Genomic DNA, 20,906 nt, shown 5'->3' with positions numbered 1-20,906 from the left:
GGTCTATTTCTTCCCCATTTCTTACCGTGATTTGCATCTTTATTAAGTACAATGGTTGAATTCTTAGTGAAATTCCAAAAACAAAAACAAGCTTTTAAGAGCTACCACCCCGTTTGTTAACCATTTCGTTTTTTGTTTTTGATTTTTGAAGATTAAGTCTATTTTCTCCACATTTCTTACAATGATTTGCATCTTTCTTAAGTATAATGGTTGAATTCTTAGCCAAATTAAAAAAACAATACAAGTTTTTAAAAGCTACTTTTTTTAGTTTTCAAATTTTGATTTGGTTTTTCAAACCATTGGTAAAAAGTAGATAACAAATGAAGCAATTTAGATGAGGAAGTAGTGTTTATAGGCTTAATTTTCAAAAAAAAAAAAAAAAGATGATTACCAAATGAGGCCTACTTTTTAAGTTTTCAAAAATTTGGCTTAGTTTTTAAACTATTGGCAAAAGGTAGGTAACAAAGGAATAATTTTGAAGGTGGAAGTAGTGTTCATAAGCTTATTTTTAAAAAACAAAAATAAAAAACTAAATGGTTATCAGACGAGGCTTAAATAGTTATCAAACGTGTAATTCCTAAAACTTTCTCTTTCATTTCCTGAAGTAAATTTTTTTTGTAATCTTCTTTATGAGGTGAATGAATTAAACACTTAGTAAATTTTAAGAGTGAATTGGGAAGGAAAGGTTAGGTGTTGAGCTTACAAAGTGAAGACAATAGAAAGTTGTATGGTGAAATGTTGAAGGGTAGGTAGCTTAAGTGAAGGAAAAATTTTGCTAAGTACATAAGCTAAGTGTGGAACCTAAAGTGGGAGAAGGGAAATTGGCCAAGTAAAGGGCGAACTATGCGTTGATGAAGTGTGAGGTGAGGAGAAGGGTGTAGCATGCACTACAGAAAATCTGACTTGTCCTGACGTCATATTTCGTCGGAAAAGTGTGGAAAATTCGTTGGGAGAGGATCTTCTGACGCATAAACGATCGTCGGGAGTTTGATCGAGAGAAATCCGTCGGGAGAGGAACTCCCGACGCAATTTTAAATGGCGTCGGGAGTTATGGGGGAACTCCCGATGCATTGTAGTGCGTCGGAAGTTCCTGGAACTGCCAATATACAGTGTCGGCAGTTTCAAGAGCAAGAGGCAGGGAGAGAGCACGAACTACTGCAGTCTATCTTCGATTATTTTCAACACACACCATAAAGAATACAACTGCTTATGTTTTAAAATACAGAGCCCTAAACATAAGGGGAAAATAGTAAATGAATAAATAATGTCAGTGACATGTGTCACTTTTCAATAGGAGGCCCTTCTACAGAATTGGCTGGCTGGGATAAGGCCATATCACATGTTGACATGGGCTGGTTGGGCTTGTTTTTCTTTGTCCTTAATACAAAATAGCCAAGTTCAAGGACAAGACGGGTGTAATGAAACTCTACCCACCCCCCACGACAAACATGGAACCTCCCGAACATAAAAAACATACAAAACGAGTAAACAATGACCAACACACATAAAACTCAAATTTTTCCCTAAAATGGTTTAACCCAAATTTTACACTCCCTCCCCCCCCACAACACATTAAACTTCGTAAACATTCATAAATACACAAGACAACCAACAAAAAACACATCAAAATCCAGTTGTTTGGCTACCATAACTGCAGGATAGCCAACAATTCTTTAATTATCATAAAACTACTTAAGACATAACTAAACTTTGCTACCATAACTGCAGGATAGCAACATATTAGGCAACTAAATAATGTCGTAATCATACTTAATTTGATGGGTCTCCTCTATGTGATCGTACCATGTCTTCAATCATTTTTTTCATTTCTTCCATTTGTCTTGCATGATCCTTTTGCATTCTTTTCTGAACGTCTTCAAGTTCCTTAATCCTCGACTGAGACTGTTGGAAATTGACTCTTAATTACTCCATTCTCGCCTCCGTTCCTCGAGTAGATGACGAGCTTGATGAGATGCTACTCCTTCTTGACTTAGGCTTAGGGCCCCAACCTAGACCTTTTGAATATCCGGGTCGTCTACCCAAAACCGTCTCACAGATTTCATACCCTGTTAATGGTTGAGAACCATCTAAAGTGGGACTGGATTGTATTTCTAACATTTGATGCTAGACATAATAATTAAATGGGTAAGAATGAGAGACTACAGTTAAAAGTGAAAAAAAAAACACGATAGTAAAGCAAAAAATGTTACATGTGCATTTTCAGCTGCTTCGTTCACAAACTTGCCACCTTTAGAGTGTGTTTCCCTAAATAGGGCAACACGTCCTATTTCTCGACCCTTCTTTGCTTGCAACTCTGCATGAATTTGCAGGAATGACTTCGATCTACCTATGTGGTCGAACGATAATTTCTCTCTATTCTTCATGTTCGTCACAGACATTTCCTACATTTGAAGAAAAAAAATATGTCAATAGTGTGATGTATTAGTAAATGCAGCAAATGATACACGCCATAAATATTCTACCTGAAATGCTTCACTCTCAAAACGGTCATACAAAAAGTACCAATCTTCTGGCCTATTTTTAAGCCAATTAGGCAAACTGGCACATGCTTGCTGAGGATCTCCACATTTTCTGTAATGTTTATGCAAATCTTATCTAAATTCTTTGAAGGAGTTTTGCGTTTGATGTTCTATAAAATGGTTAAATCGTTGACTGGACAGATCAAGTTCGAAATGAGCCTACAAAAGAGGGAGGGAAGAATTAGCATAGATGATGTTCATGACTGTAAAAGAATAAACTTATAATTACTTACCAATAATTGACTTTTAGCCAATTCTATGAACTCGTTTGGAATCTCAGCAAAAGTACGACAACGTATTGGAAATGCAGATCTCACGGCAACACCGATCACATTACTAAATCGTACTGAATGTTGAGATATCGGTTTCGTCTCCCCCTCATTTATCACGATTGTAATTTTGACGTATTTTTCCAACTCGATGTTCCGCGAATGCTCTTGTTTCTTCCGATTGGATGCTGAGCTACTATCTGAAGAATAAAAAATTTAAAACAGTTTATGATGTATTTTAGTTAACAAAATATATGTCGAAATATACTAACCTGAAGTATCACCCACAGAAGATACCATGTTGCCTAGATATAACTCCTGGAATTCTTCATCAGCCTTTCGTTGCCTATTAGGGGTTGACATCATATCTATACAAACACAAAAAAGAGAAAACAATATTAAATTAACAATAAATGCATGTAAGCTAGAGAAAAAGAGAATTGAGTAGATACATCATTACTCATCATCGTAATCTAATTCAAATTATTCATCAGCACTTAAACTGTTATTGGGAGATAATTGTTCTTCATCATCATCGTTTATGAAGTCATGATCGCCATATACAATAATTGGTCTTTCCACAACTGTAGGATCAACTTCAACTCTACATAAAGTAACCTTCTCAATGGTTTCATCCACTCGAACACCACCAACAATTTCTAGTAAATCTAATTGTGCATTTTCAACATCATCCACTTCCAGTACATCCTATATTCATTTATTTTGGACTACTTGAACAACTTTCCAATTGCTACTATGTTTGATGTCATCAATGTAAAAGACTTATTGTGCTTGGATAGCAAAGATGAAAGGCTCGTCGACATACCAAAAGTGTGATGTATTGATCGATTTTGTATCCTAAAGCCACATGTGTCCTATTACTTTTATTGTTATCTGTGTCAAACAATCTACACTTCAACAACAAAACGCGTCTTCTGTTCGCATATTGGAAATCTAATACTTCGTCTACAACACCGTAGAAATTTTTATCCACACTTGTGTTCTCACTGATCTCCCCGGCCATTAAGACTCCATTATTTTGTGTAGCTCGACGATTATCACGCTCTATAGTGTGAAACTGTACACCATTAACAATGCATCCATTGTAAGAGCGCACCACAGACAAAGGTCCCATTGCAAGTGAAAAGAAATCATTGGAGATATCTTCTCTCTCGTGCCGTTGTAAAACCTGATAATTAATTATACATTAAAAATGAATACGAAAAATGAATCATCCCTCAACCGTTCCCTATAAAATGACCATGTATACCTGAGATTTGAACCAATAGGAAAATTTGCGTTAATGTTTTATATATAAGTCAGAGGCGCTTTGAGCTTCACGAGGAATTAACCTCAAACGTTGCCTACAAAATTGATCATTTAAATGTTATATCAAAGGAGATACACTAGAATTTAGAAAAAGAAAAAGTTTGAAACGTACTTGTGATAGTCTGTTATTTCTTTACAATTGTTGAGAATGTACCAATGTGCAATTGTTGAGAATGTACCAATTGTTGAGAATGTACCAATGTGCAATACGCTTTTCCTCTGTTGATAGCGTCCGTAAAGTTGACGCCCCTAATGGTCGTACCCTCTGCCTAAATAATTCAAATTCACCAAATATCTTGTGATCGGGAATGTTATCATCATTTCGTTCATCTCTATTGAATCTCGTTTTAATCCCACTTAGATATCGCGAGCAGAAGTTCCATGATTCATTCATTGCATATGCTTCTGCTATAGACCCCTCGGGACGTACTTTGTTCCGTATAAATTGTTTTAATGTTCGTAAACTTATTTCAATAGGATACATCCAACTGTAACTAATTGGACCCACCACTTTGGCTTCATATGGTAGATGAACTGCAAGGTGTACCATTACATCGAAAAAGGCAGGTGGGAATATTCTCTCCAATTTACAAAGTATGACTATGATGTCTGCTTGTAGTCTGTTCAAATAACTTACACATATTGTCTTTAGACATAAGTCGCGAAAGAATGTACACAACTCAACAATAGCAGTGGATATGTTCTTCGGTAGGTATGCTCGAATACCAATAGGGAGTAGTCTGTGAAGCAACACATGACAGTCGTGTGTTTTCGGCCCCGATATTTTTCCATCTTTGTCATTGACACATCGTGATATGTTAGATACGAATCCATCAGGTAATTTCACTAATTTCAAATACTTACAAAACGAAATCCATTCACCATTTGTTAATGTGTATGCTGCGTGTGGTTTTACAAATCTGTTATCGACCTGTATTAAGTGTAGGTCCTTTCTTATCTTCAAATCTTGTAAGTTTAATCGAGCGTTCGTTGTATCCTTTGTCTTTCCTTCAATATTTAACAATGTGCCCGCCAAATGGTCGCATATGTTTTTTTTAATATGCATTACATCCAATTTATGTCGTAACAATAGTCTGGACCAATATGGAAGTTGGAAAAAAATATTTTTTAGTCTAGTTTAGAATTCGCTTTTTTTTTTTTTTTTTAATTTTTTTTTTTATCTTGCTTCGATGGATGTTTGCTAAGCACAGAAAAGTTTAGCGTATTTATTTGTTGTAATATCTTTTCTCCATTCATTACGACTGGTGGAGGTCTACGTTCAACTTTTCCATCATGTTGTCTACTTCGACGCCAACTATGATTATCTGGAAGATAACATCGATGTCCCATAAATGATATTTTCCCTCTTATCCCGAAGGACGAGTTATCTTCTTTACATATTGAACATGCTTGATAACCTTTTGTACTCCACCCAGATAAGTCACCGTACGTAGGGAAGTCATTAATCGTCCATAATAAGGTAGCATATAGTTGAAAAAACTCACCAGTAACAAAATCATAAGTTCGCACCCCAATTGTCCACAAACTCACCAACAACAAAATCATAAGTTCGCACACCAATTGTCCACAACTCTTTCAACTCTTCAATCAACGGTTGCAAGTAAACACCAATTTCCTTTCCAGGAGATTTTGGACCAGGTATGAACAAAGACATGAAGAAGTTTATTTCCTTCATGAATTTCCAAGGGGGCAAATTATAAGGAATTATCACCACAGGCCACATACTATAAGAAATGCTCATATGTCCAAACGGATTGAAGCCATCTGAAGCTAATCCCAAACGAACATTTCGAGGATCTAAAGCGAAATGAGGGAATTCACGATCAAAATGTTTCCACCCCTCTACATCAGCTGGATGTCGCAATACATCCTCCGTTTCAACTCGCTTATCTTTATGCCATCTCATGTAAGAAACGCCTTCTTTTGATGCAAACAATCGTTTTAATCTCAGTATCAATAGAAAATGACGCAATACCTTATGTGGTATTTTTTTACCCTTGCCATCATTAACTTTGTACCGAGACTAACCACAAATAGGACATTGTTGCAAATCTGCAAACTCTTTCCAATACAATACACAATCATATTTGCACGCATGAGTAGACTCATAACCTAAGCCTAAATCACGCAATTTTCGTTTGCCTTCATAAAAGGAAGTAGATATAGAGGTGGCAGCCGGAAACGCTGCTTTTAACAATTCCAGCAACATGTCAAACGATTTGTTACTCTAGTCGTTCAGAACTTTGATATGCATCAACTTCACTAAAAAGTTTAAGAACGAAAATTGCGAACACCCAGGGTATAATTCATTACGTGCTTCGGTCACTAAATCCTCGAATAAGTTTGTGGTATCTCTTTCTTGACCATTAAAGGACATTTCATTATTTTCAATCCTTCCTTCATTTGTATTTTCGTTTTTAATTGGAACTTGTAAATCGTTTATAAGATTCAACATCTCATTTTCTTCGACAGCATTACTCTCTATACTATCTACTTCAACATCCTGTATTGAATGACTTGTATGACTTCTAGATAAGTTTACTGGCTCTCCATGATATATCCATTCACAATATGAGGGAGATATTCCATATGTTAATAGATTTCGTTCCTCAATATCTATCTTTTCCCAAATTGAATTCATACAATTCTTGCATGGACATCTTATTTGTCCGGAATCATTAACATGAAACCTTGCCATATCTAAGAACTGTGATATTCATTCTTTATACTCTACTGATAATTTATTCCTTAGTTTAATCCATTCTTTATTCATCCTTAAAAATAAATATTTTCTAACCAACTTGTAATCCAAAACAATAACCTGGATTAGAGGACAAAGTACAAAGTATTATTAAGCATTGAGTTCCATAATTTTCATTTCTTAAGGCAAAATAAACACATAGGTCCCTAGGTCACTTAAATTGTCTTAACAATTTTCAAATGTTTTATTTAGTACGTCTCCAAGCTTTCAATTTTGTGTCTAATATAGGCCTTTCTTCTATTCAAGATCTTCTAAAATTTACAAGCCTATTGGACACAAAATTTAAAGTTCAATTTTCTATTAGACACAAAATTTAGTTTTATGTCTAGTAGATTCTTTAAACTTTTTTAAAATATTAAATGTGTTAAGTACCAAATTGGAGGTTTAAAGATTTATTTTATATTTTTTAGATTAATATAGGTCTTTCATTTATTCAACATCTTCGAAATGTTAAATCATGCATGCTTAGGCTCCAAATAACCAACATCATATGACATGTTCGTTATAAAATTACTCTCAATAATTTCAGAGAATTGTAAAACAAATATATTCTGCAAAATTGACAAGATATTAATGGGCATGATTTGTACAAAAAAAAATTCAGATAAGATTTTAATGGGCATAATATTGATGGGCATGATTTGTACAACAATTTCAGAAAATTAACAAAAGCGAATACAATATTTAACACATTTTAATGGGCATTTCACATATGATTTAAATAAATATACAAGATAAAATAAAATGAGAAAATTACTGACAAGGGGACGACGACGGCGACGGGTAGTTGATTGCAGCAGCGGCGGCGGCAGCAAAAATTGATGGAAGAAAAGGGAGAAATGGAAGAAAAATTTTATGGGGAAAATGGAAAGTGTAAAAGGATGGAAGAAAAAGGGAGAAATGGAAGAAAAATTTGATGGAAAAAATGGAAGAAAAGTTGGATGGGAAAAATGGAGAAAATGGGAGTTAAAGTGTAAAATGATGGGAAAATGGGGAAAGGGAGGAAGAATGGTGAAGAAAAATAAGGAAAATGGGAGAAAGAGGAAAAATTTTGAAAGGGAGAGGAAGAAAATAGGGGCGGCGGCGGTGGTGGGGAGAAAAAAATGGGGGAGTGGGGAAGAAGAAGGTCTGGTTTAAACCAGACCCCTCTCCCGACGTCGTCTGACGGTCAACACCCGGCGTCAAGAGTTCCCCGACGAACTCCCGACGAACCTTTACGGTGAAGGAACTCACGACGATCTTTTACTTCGTCGGGAGAGACCGTCTCTCCCGACGACCTAACTCCCGAAGCTCTATTTAGGCGTTGGGAGAACTTTTTCTTGTAGTGATGCGTTGGTGTGGTTGAGCATGAGGCGATGAAGAAGGGAATGTGTGGCCAAGAGGGATGCTAGTAGGTAAAGAGCATCTCAACTATCTTTTAATTTGGATAAGTATTGGAAAATTTTATATTAAATAAATTATAATTGGTAAATTAAGTGGCTTGCATATTTATGAGATTGCATTATACTAGTATGATTTGAATCAATATGTTCTAAGGGAATCTATTTATTATTCATGCTTTGATGCCTATGATATGTTTATAGTATTTTGATGTTAAAGCACAATTTTATGAACTCTTGAATCATTTACCCTAATTTAAAGGCTCCTGATACTAAAGGAGATGAAGGTATTCAGGAAGTCTATTGGATGGATATAATATAGGTCTTTGAGACTGACCTTGACACACACATAGGCTTTGGGCTGTGTGCGGGGGTGCTAAATCTTTTGGGGGCATTTCTACCTGCATGTATGAGAGTTATCAGCGCTAATTGTATTGAGATTACTCTACACCAACTAAGGTTATCGACTTCGAGTGTATTGAGCTTGCTTTACCTCAACTAAGGCATTGATCCCAAGTTCATGAACTATTTATGAGTAATGAGATTTAAACATGTTTTCTAGATTTGAAATTTTCTTAATATCTCTATAAGTTATGGAAATGTTCCTTGGATATTTTATACACTTGAGGTTTGAAAGCATGTTTCGATTCCAATCTTGATTATTTCTTCCAAGTATGTTTATACTTAACTAGTCACTTATTGAGTTTCTCAACTAATGTTTTTAAAATGTTTTCTTCCCCAAGTATAAATAAGTTCTCGGTGCTTAGCCTATAGCAAAAAGATTTGCCACATCCTCAGTCGTAAGATAGATTAAAGTCTTCTAAGTATTAATTATATATCTTGTTTGTCACAATGTATTGTACATATTAGTTAGGGTTTTGAGAAACTTTCTGGATGTACTTAGAAATCTGTAAATATTCTTATATGTTGGACCTACATTTGTAAAAGTTTTTAGTTGCCTAAGGGCTTGAAGAATGAAATGAATGCATGTTATAAACATATTTATGTTTATCAGGTCAAACAAGTAAACAGGTCTAATAGGAAATAGGTGGGCAGTAGATATCATAAAAGATTGATATTTGCTATCTTCACATCCCTTCCTAGGTTAAGAGGGTAATCCGGAAGGGGATGTGACAAGTTGGTTCCAGAGCAAAGATTTTGGGAATCTACGATCATGCATATTAGCTAGGAGCATGCATATTCTGTAATATATTAATATTATGATATATTATAGGAATTACAGCCCAACATGGCAGACTGCAGCCTGGAAAATGGGACTTAGAATGCTACTAAGAACCAGTAGTGGGGAGTGTAGCATTTGAAGAGGAGTTTAGTCACCGTCGGGCAATCTAAATTAAATTGCATATTTTATGTGGTCTCCAAGTAGGGAAATATTCGAAGGAAGACTTTAAGTACATGGTGTTATTTCCCTTCTTAAACTGGCTTATGAAGGTTTGGAGAAACTAAGATCCTAGCTAAGGTGAACTTTGATACTCCACTTTTAGCTTTTGAAAAAAAGGCTTCAATATAATTTATCACGAAATTTATGATGTACAGTCCTGTCAAACATGAGAAAAAGTTACTGGAGATGATAGGAAGGAAATTGAAGAAGAACAATGTGGCCCTTGACATTGTTGATTTTGGTGAAGAAGATGATAGCAAACTTAAGAAACTGGAAAGTCGAATCCAGAGAAGAAATAGAGAATTGAATAGTAGATTTTCAATAGGATAGCTCAGAGGTTATCTATTACTGTAGGTTCGTATAGGAGGATTTAGAGAAGAAATATGGTATTGAGAGGCTGAAGGCACTAGGTGCCTCTATATTTGAGGGTACTACAGACCCAGAAGATGTTGAGGCTTGGCTGAATCTGATAGAGAAATGTTTCAAGGTTATGCGATGCCCTAAGTATCGAAAAGTTAAACTAGTGGCATTCCTATTCTAGAATTGGGCAGAAGACTGATGGAGAATCTTGAAAACTAGAAGAGAAGACACAGGTGCAATGAGTTAGGAGGGCTTAAGGAAGACATTTTAGGATAAGTATTATCCCAAATCTTTCTGTGAAGCCAAGCAAAATGAGTTTCTGAGATTGGTCCAAGGTTCAAGGATAGTGACCGGGTATGAGAAAAAGTATACCAAACTATCAAAGGGTTATAGCACCATTATTGTAGAAGAGACCAATCATTGTAAGAAATTTAAAGAAGGATTGTGGAAAGAGATTCCTAGAGATTCATACTTCTGTGATCTCTACTACTGACTAGACGATTTTTTCCAAGCTAGTGGAGACTACTATGAGAATAGAGAAGGGCTTAGCATAGGAAAAGCAAGAAAAGAAGGTGAAGTGGATGAGCTGCTCAACTATCAAGTGGACCACGTGAATGTTCGAATAGGAGATTTATGTCAGGAGTATCTAGTAAGGGAAATTTTATGCCCCATTCAGTGGTCAGTCTACTTCTAGGGGAAATATAGTGGGATGTATGCAAAGACGAACAAAGAAGTTCTAGTTATCCAGCAGAGTCTGCTGAGGTGGCCATTTAGGTTAACCTGGAGAGTCTACAGCTAGTTCAGCAAAGAAACCAATGTGTACGACTTGTGGGAAGCATCATTGAAGATGGTGTTACAGCGGATGGAAAATAGGTCATTTCAAGAGAGAGTGTTCTCAACTAATTCAAAAGGACAAAATTAAATTGAATTTTGAATTCAATTTCACATTTAGTGGAGAATTCTCAATTTGAACACCAAGGTTTTCCACATTCTTTATGCCTTTGAGGTGTCAATTTGAAGTGCAATTGGGTTGCATGGAGAATTGAACAAAAATAACTCATACTTGCTGTGATTTGGGATATAGTTTTTTTTTCCTGAAAAAAGAGATGAAGAACGGTTCAAGCTCATTTTGGTTCCAACAAACCAATAGGTCTAATAGAATAGTAGGTAAGATCAAGTGGTGATCTATCTAGTTAGATGAAGATTCAAGTTGGATTGGAGAAGATTTGAAGATGGCTTCTTCAAAGGTATGTCCCTACCTCCCCCCCCCCTCCCCCCCGAAACCCTAATGAATTGCATGTTTGATTACTCAAATTAACTTAATTAGGATTGCTTAATGATTCTGATTGCTTCCACTAATTGCATGCCAACTCCATCAAGCGAGGATATTCTATACAAAGGAGTTTATATAAAATTGGACCATAAAATGACTAGTCTCATTATATAACGGTGTTTATAATAGAGACTTACATTTCACTAGGATGACCATAGGTGACCTGACCTGAATCTTGAGTGAGTTGTGAAATCTTGCCTATGGAGGCGATTCTTTGATTTGTATGGGTGACAGTGGTCAAATCGCCGACTCAACAGGCCTATCATTTTGGGTATTCTTTTAATTGGGGAGTTGAGAACACAACTATACAAGACGAAATTCACTCCTTCTCCAATGTCGGGGAAAGTAGATAAATTGCTCCCTTAAGGGCTGATTCTGGGGCTTGAACAATGAGGCGCCACACCTTCTCCTGGCTTGAGAGGGGTTTGGTCATAGTTGGACTATGACTTATTGTTCATAAGAGGGATCAATGGTACTTAAAGAGTTAGACATAATTACATGGGTAAAACGGTAAGTTTTGCCTAACTGTACTTACCAGCAATTTATGAAGGGTCATCGTATTATTGATTGGTTATATCCAATGGATACAAGAATATATTTATAGTGTGAGTGTTGGGTTGATGCCCTAAAGTCTTGTATCTTGTAATTTGTAAATAGTTTGTACGAACGCTTGTGTTGTATAATATATGATATTTACTTCACATCTTGTTTTTTGCTCAGTTGCATATTTTATTTGCTTTACCACAAACCAATAAATTTAAAATCCCTAGTTATCTGTATGTAACTCAAGTATATATGTGGTGACATACAAGTGGATCATGTCTTGAATGATAACCAAAATGGTCTGTAGTATATGGATATAGGAGGAAAACCTTATGATGGTAACGCTATGGATGCGGCCCGCTTAGTGGAATGGTCACAAGTGTTGTGACTTGTCACAGTTGATATGATCCTGATCATTCGTGTTGGGGACATGTGAGCGGGGGCGTCCTATACAAGAGTTTATATAAGACCTGACCACGAAGTGTTAACGTCTCGTTATATAACACCATTCATGACAGGGACTTCACTTCACTAGGATGACCAAAGGTAACACGACCTCAATCTTGAGTGAGTTGGGAACTCCTTCCATTGAGGGCAGACACCGATTCAAAACTACCATTTTGGGGATTCGTTTGATTTGGGAGCTTAGAACTCAGCTACACAAGATAGAATTCACTCATTCCCCAAAGTAGGGGTAAGTAGATAGATAGCTCCCTTAAGGGCTGATTCCAGGGCTTGAACGATGTAATTGTGTTAACTTATAGGGAGAAACGTCAGAAAATCAAATCAGACGAATCCCCATGCTGGGAACTTACCTGGAAAAGTGAATTAGATAGATTTTCTACAAGCATGCAATTGTTGACTAAAGTTTATTAAAGTGTTTAATAAACATTAATCAAAGTTATTTAACTATCCAAAGTAAGTATTACTTTTGGGAAAATTTAAACAATCACTTAGTAAAAATAATTAGCCTTATTTTTCTAATTTAAAGAACCATAGGTAAAACACTCAGTGGGAGGAAAATGAATATATGATACTTCATTTTTCCTTTCTCACGTTTCTCCCTATAAGTTCACACCGTGAGATATATACTCAGCCTCGAGGCACCTTTGCTTATGTCCCTCTATGGGTGGTGTTTATATAGGTCAATACCAAGGTGAATGGAGAGAGTGTTTATAGTAGTGGGAGCGGGATGTGTATCAACACATCCCTCGGTCTCTCTCATTAGTTTGTAGTAAATTTTCATGCTCGACCTCGAGGCACCTTTGCTTGTGTCCCCCTACGGATGGCATTTACCTGACTCTTTACTCAAACTCTAAAAATGGATAGGATTTCTTTAGTTCTTGCCTTAATTGGTTTTCCCATATGGTCGGCTCATTGGGGCGGAACTCTAGAATCTAAAATGAGGGGTTCCACTTACAAGAAAATGTTAAGCGAGTTAACAGTTTCTGGACTTAACAATGGTGACTGATATTTACAGTAACAAGGAATTGTTCTGTAAATTATTTAAGATAGTCTCATTTCAGTGAAGTGGTAACTGATCGCCCTATGGTGGTTTTTACTCTACCTCACTGAAACATCATTGCAAAATAGATGTCACGTAGGGCGCATTATATTATTTTTCTAAATTTGATTGGTTTTTTTTTCCCAAATGGATAATGATTGAATACTAATTTAAATAAATTGTATGTTTTAGCAAATTTCATTATGACTTCCACGACGCTAAATTTACTCGCCGCCGACAAACTTACTGGTGAAAAGTACGCAACATGAAAGAACACAATCAACACAATAATAATCATCGATGACCTAAGATTTGTCCTTATGGAGGATTGTTCTCCTGGTCTTGCTCAAAATGCTCCTTGAAATGTTCGGGAATCATATGAGTGTTGAACACGAATAAATGAAAAGGCTTGAGCCTATATCTTGGCAAGCCTTTCTGAAGTCTTGGCCAAAAAACATGAGCCCATGATCACTATCTGTGAGATCATGGAGTCCCTGCGGGTGATATTCGGACAACCGTTTGCACAACTCAGGCATGATGCTCTAAAACACATCTTCAATGCTCGTATGAAAGAGGGGGCATTTGTTAGAGAACAAGTTCTCAACATGATGACCCATTTCAACGTGGTGGAGATGAATGGGTCTGTCATCGATGAGGTCAATTAGATTAGCTTCATCTTGGAATTTTTGCCTAAAAGTTTCCTACAGTTTCGTAACAATGGTGTTATGAAGAGAATTGACTACAATTTGGCCACCTTGCTCATTGAGCTACAAATTTTCCAGTCCTTAATGAAAAGCAAGGAACAAAAGGGAGAGGAAAATATTGCCTCGTCCTTTAAGAAGTTCTACAGAGGTTCAACATCTGGGACTAAGGTTGTACCTTCTTCTTCCGGTACCAAAATTTGGAAGAAGAAGAAAGATGGAAAGAGGAAAACTAACCCACCAACTGCTGCCCAGAAGGGCAAGAAGGCCAAGGTTGCAAAAGGAATATGTTTCCATTGCAAGCATGAGGGACATTAGAAGATGAACTGTCCCAAGTACTTAGCATAAAAGAAGAAGGCCAAACAAGGTAAATGTGATTTACTTGTATAGGAGACTTGAGTAGAGAATGACGATTCAATCTGGATAATTGATTTTGGCGCCACTAACCATGTTTGTTCTTCATTTCAAGGAATTAGTTCCTGGCGGCAACTGAAAGTTGTGGAGATGACGATGCGTGTTGGAACTGGGCACGTCGTCTCAACTGTGACAGTGGGAGGACTTCGACTTACTTTACAAAATAGATATATTTTGTTGGAAAATGTATTTGTTGTTCCTGAATTAAAGAGGAACTCAATTTCTGTAAAGTGTTTATTGGAACACAATTATACTATTTTCTTTGATGTAAATAAATTGTTTATTTACAAAAATGGTATCAATATTTTTTCTGCTAAGCTGGAAAATAATTTATATGTATTAAGACCGTTAGTAACTAAAGTTCTCATGAACACTGAAATGTTTAAAACTACGATAACTCAGAATATAAGACTTAAATTTTCTCATAAAGAAAATGCCCGTCTTTGGCACCTGAGGTTAGGACACATCAATCTTAATAGGATTGAGAGATTGGTTAAGAATGGATTTCTAAGCTAGTTAGAAGAAATTTATTTTCCTGTATGAGTCATACCTTGAAGGCAAAATGACTAAAAGATCTTTTATTAGAAAAGGTCAGAACCCTCTGTCACAATCGCTCTTTCTGAAGCTTCTCATAGCGATTGTGCGACACTTGTTTCCGCTCATGAACAAGTCAGCTAACTCAAACATGGACCGCAGGTGGCACACCAAGTGCCTATCGCAACCTCCACCCCCGTTTTAGAGAAAACAGTTTTAGAAAACGGGTTTGGAGAAAAAGGTTTTCGAAAGCATTTTTTAGAGTGTGAATAAAGAAAGAAAGATTGTAGTATACTAGAAAGCAATGAGCAACAACGACTTTATAGAGTACTACTCCGGGTATGGGAAAGTGATAGTTAGAGTTTGTACATTCAGACCTCTGTGGTCCAATGAATGTTAAAGTAAAAGGAGGGTTTGAATATTTCATTATTTTTACTGATGAGTAATCAAGATATGAGTATATTTATTTAATGAAACAGAAGTCTAAAACTTTTGAAAAGTTCAAAGAGTTTAAGGCTGAAGTTGAAATGCATTAAATAAAACAATTAAAACATTTCAATTTGATTGATGTATAGAGTTTTTGGATCTTACATTCCAGAACTATTTGATTGAACATGGAATTGTATCCCAACTTTCAGCACCAAGTAAACCTCAGCAGATTGGTGTATCAAAAAGCAGAAATCAAACCTTGTTGTACATGGTTCGGTCTATGATGAGTTATACTTCTTGCCTGACTCATTTTAGGGATATGCAGTACATACTGCAACTTATATTTTGAACTGTGTTCCATCCAAGAGTGTCACGAGATCACCTTTAGAGTTATGGACTGGTCGTAAATGTAGTTTACGCCATTTCAGAATCTGGGGTTGTCCAACACATGTGCTTCAGATAAATCCTAAGAACTTAGAACCTCGTTCAAAATTGTGCCTATTTGTAGGCTACCCTAAAGAAACAAGATGTGGTTACTTCTAAGATCCTAAAGAAAATAAAGTGCTTGTGTCGACAAATGCTACATTTTTAGAAGAGGACCACATAAAGAAGCATAAGCCTTGCAGTAAGATTGTATTGAATGAACATTCCAAGGAAACTATTGAACCTTCAACAATAGTTGTTGAAGTACCTAACACCTCAACAAGAGTCATTGAAGTTAGTTTATCTAGTGGGTCATGTTCACCTTAAGTGTTGAAAGAACTTCGACGTAGTGGGAGGGTTGCGAACCCGCCTGTCTGTTATATGGGTTTAATAGAAATCCTAGCTATCGTAACTAACGGAGATGTTAAGGATTTATTGTCTTACAAGAAGGCAATGGAGGATGTTGACAAAGATGAGTGGATCAAAGTTATGGATCTCGAAATGGAGTCTATGTACTTCAATTCTGTTTGGGATCTTATAGATCAACCTGATGGTTTTAAAAGCAAACTCCCTCCTTGGACGAGCACGAGGCTTAGTCAAGTAGAACTTAGCTTAGGAGCCGTGTGAGATGAAAGTCTCATTCACAGTTTTGAATGAGAGAAAGAAGTGAGGAATCCTTTTTTCGACTCTAACTCTCCCAAACCTATAGGGTGCACATGGATATACAAGAGAAAACGGGGTGTTGATGGGAAGCTGCAAACCTTCATGACTAAACTTGTGACAAAGGGTTATACCCAAGTTGAGGGAGTCGACTATGAGGAGACTTTCTTACCTGTTGCCATGTTGAAGTCTTTCTGGATCCTCCTGTCCATTGCCTTATATTATGACTATGAAAACGGCAAATGGACTTTAAAACTGCCTTTCTGAATGTCAATCTTGAGGAGACCATTTCTCTGGAGCAGCCTGAGGGATTTATAACCCAGGGTCAAGAGCAAAAAGTTTGCAAGCTTAACCAGTCCATCTATAGATTGAAGCAAGCTTCTTGATCTTGGAATGTAAGATTTGATACTACAATCAAATCTTATGGCTTTGATCAAAATGTTGATGAGCCTTGTGTTTACAAAAGAATCATCAATAGTTTAGTAGCTTTTCTAGTGCTATATGTAGACGATATCCTACTAATTGGGAATGATGTAGGTTTACTGACTGAAATTAAGAACTGGCCAGTGACCCAATTCCAAATGAAAGATTTGGAAGAGGCACAGTTTGTTTTGGGCATTCAGATCTTTAGAGATTGAAAGAACAAAACGCTAGCTCTATCTCACGCATCATATATTGACAAAATGTTTTCAAATTTTCGATGCAAAACTCCAAGAAAGGTTTACTCCCTTTTAGGCATGGAGTTATATTGTCTAAGGAACAGTATCCTAAGTGAAGGATCTCATACCGAGAGTTCCATGAGCGGGCTTAGATCACTCCGATTTCACAGTGACCGAAACACAAACGACATACATTCCAAACATATAGTTATGCATATAAAACTCATTATCGGCATGCTCAGAATACAAAAATTAATAAAGAAGAAAGGTACATACCAAATGAAGACTGTCTTCGTATGTCTGAACCCTCAGCAGCAGAAAACCTCCCATCGATCTATCGGCACCCGGCGACTATGTCGACTGCAACAGCATGATCTGAACGTACACGAATAATGCGCAGGGACGCACCACCACAAGAGAAACCCGGGTATCCTCGGCGTAAAAAACCCAAAGAGTGGGCTCGGTGTGTTTGGTAGAGGATGGAGGAGAAGACGTCGTGTAGACGATAAGCAAGTGGGAAATGAACTCTGCTATCGTATAGCGAAAATGCTTATTGTATAGTAGATCTACATGATTGTTTAGGAAAAATTGAACGATCGTTTAGGAAAAATGTATACGATCGTTTAGAGAACGCGTGAGCTAGACGATCGTTTAGATGAGCGAGCTTCTATCGTATTGGCTCTCGCGATTGCTCTTTCACGGATTCTTTTCGGCGCAGGCGATACGAATGCATGATTGAATTATAAAATGAAAACGATTTTCATTATTTTAATCCGCCAGTTACCATAACCTTTACAACCCCACTTCCCACATCCGAACGTGAACAATCGATTAATTATCAAATAATTAACCTATTAATTTAATTAATAAATATAATCATATTATATTTACATCCTATAGTTTGATATCATATATCTACTATAGTATTTTCTCTTTTACTTGATATAAATCATATTTATATCTAATTTCCTCCAAAATAATGTATCTCATATATTTAGCCAATTATATCATATATAATTAACCAGTCCAATTATTTCATATATAATTGAACTTCCTCTTGTCAATTTGAACATTTCAAATTAACCCAAACACTGGTTCTCGACTTTATCCAAGCTACCCAGGTGACCTAATGGACCTGTGGCTTGAAGCTCCAACGGTACGTGAATAGCTGACTAAACTCTTTAGCCACGAGATCCACCATCCGTTAACTGTCATTGATTCCACTAAAGACCAACGGCTGAACTCTTCTTATCACAGATATATTTCTGTGTCCATCAGATATAACCAATCATCAGTACGATGACCATTCAAAGATGCTCGTAAGTACAACTGGGCCAATTTATCGTTTTGCCTCTGTAGTTACATCTCACTCCTTAAGTACCATTGATTTCTCGAATGAACAATACAACATAGTCCAACTATGTGTGAACACCTCTCGGGCCAAGAGAAGGTGTGTGGCGCCACATCGTTCAAGCCCTAGAATCAACCCTTAAGGGAGCCATCTATCTACTTACCCCTACCTCAGGGAAGGAGTGAATTCCATCTTGTGTAGCTGAGTTCCCAGCTCCCAAATCAGACGAATCTCCAAAATGGTAGGTTTGAATCAATGACTTGGCCACTCACACCCTTACAAATCAAAGGACCGCCCTCAATGGCAGGAGTTCCCAACTCATTCAGGATTGTGGTAATGTTACCTATGGTCATCCTAGTGAAGTGAAGTCTCTGTCATGAACGGTGTTATATAACGAGACGTTAACACTTTGTGGTCAGGTCTTATACAAACTCTTTGTATAGGATGCCCCTGCTCGCATGTCCCCAACACGAATGATCAGGATTAGACCATCTGTGACAAGTCACAACACTTGTAACCATTCCACAAAGCGAGTCGCATCCGTAGCGTTACTAGGATAAGGTTTCCCTCCTTTATCCATTTACTATAGACCGTTTTGGTTATCGCTCAAGACATGATCCATTTGTATGTCACCACATACATGCTTAAGTCACATACAGATAACTAGAGATTTTATGTTTATTGGTTTGTGGTAAAGCAAATAAAACAAATAACCGATCAAAACTACAATATGTGAAGTAAATATCATATATTAACAATCACAAGTGTTCGTATATACTGTTTACAAACTACATGACACGAGACTTTAGGGCATCAACCTCAACACTAAGACACCTTAAGAAGTTTTGGAAATGAGACATATCCCCTATGCATCGACTTTTGGCAGCCTGATGTATGCGATGTTATGTACTAGACATGACATCTGCTATGCAGTGGAGATAATTAGTAGATATCAGTCTAATCTAGGATTTGATCATTGGACCACCGTTAAAAACATCCTCAAGTATCTATGGATAACGAGGGACTACATACTCGTGTATGGTTCTAAGGATTTGATTCTTACAGGATACACGAACTCTGATTTCCAAATTGATAAGGATTTTAGGAAATTCACATCAGGATCAATGTTCACTTTTAACGGAGGACCAGTAGTTTGGAGGAGCACCAAATAGGGGTGTATTACTGACTCCACCATAGAGGCTCGGTACGTAGTGACTTGTGAAGCCGCTAAGAAAGTCGTATGGCTCAGGAAATTTCTGATTGATCTGAAAGTAGTTCTAGACATGTCAAAGCCCATCACCCTTTATTATGATAATAATGGTGCTGTGGCTAATTCCCGAGAGCTTTAGAGTCACAAGCGCAGGAAACATATAAAACATAAGTATCATCTCATCTGAAAGATTGTGCATCGAGGGGATATGATCGTTAAGTAGATAGATTCGGAGCACAACGTTGCTGATTCATTTACAAAGACCCTCATGGTTAAGATGTTTGAGGGTCATCTGCAGAGTATGAGTCTACGGGATATGCTATATTTAGTCTAGGGCAAGTTGGAGATTTTGCATTGGGTGCGTGTTATGCCCTAGTTTATTGCTTTGTGTACTTGTATATGACTTGTATATTGTACACGCTACTAGTTTTAGGATAAGTGGGAGTTTGTTGGGGTTGATGCCCTAAATCTCATACGATCCTATAGTTTGTAATTGTATTGTACAAACATTTTATTTATTTAATAAAATATGATATGTCTTATTTGACATTTAGTAGCATTAAACCCACAAACCAATAAGCTAACATCAAAGGTTATCATCTGTAGCTTAAACATGTATGTAGAATGTATGTAGAGACATATAGGCGGATCATGTTGAAGTGATAACCTAAACAGTCTGTAGTAGATGGATAAGGCTGGATACTTTATCCTTGTGACACTATGAATATGGCTCGTTTTGTAGATGTTATAATTGTTGTAAAGTGCTACAAATGATCTGATCCTGATCATTCATGTAGAGACATGTGAGCGAGGGTATTATATATCAAGGAGTTTGTATAAGATCGGACCACGAAATGACTAGTCTCATTATATAATGCCGTTCATAATAGAGACATACATTTCACCAGGATGACTATAGGTGACCCGACCTGAATCTTGAGTGAGTTGTGAACTCTTGCCTGTGAAGGCGGTCCTCTAATTTGTATGAGTGAGACTGGCTAGATCGCTGACTCAACAAGTCTACCATTTTAGGGATTTGTCTGATTGGGAGCTGAGAACACAGCTACACAAGACGGAATTCACT

The 20,906-nt window shown here is 36.9% G+C and overlaps 1 pseudogene; it reads right to left on the bottom strand.

Annotated features, from left to right (window-relative positions):
- Nucleotides 1-1,770: 1,770 nt before the first annotated feature.
- On the bottom strand, nt 1,771-6,368 carry LOC150033007 (uncharacterized; annotated as a pseudogene).
- Nucleotides 6,369-20,906: the final 14,538 nt, after the last annotated feature.

The sequence above is a fragment of the Benincasa hispida genome, chromosome 11, assembly GCF_027475165.1.
Source record: "Benincasa hispida cultivar pf3 chromosome 11, pf3_genome.v1.1, whole genome shotgun sequence".
Classification (NCBI taxonomy): Eukaryota; Viridiplantae; Streptophyta; class Magnoliopsida; order Cucurbitales; family Cucurbitaceae; genus Benincasa; species Benincasa hispida.
This window is presented reverse-complemented; position numbering and strand designations above follow the sequence as displayed.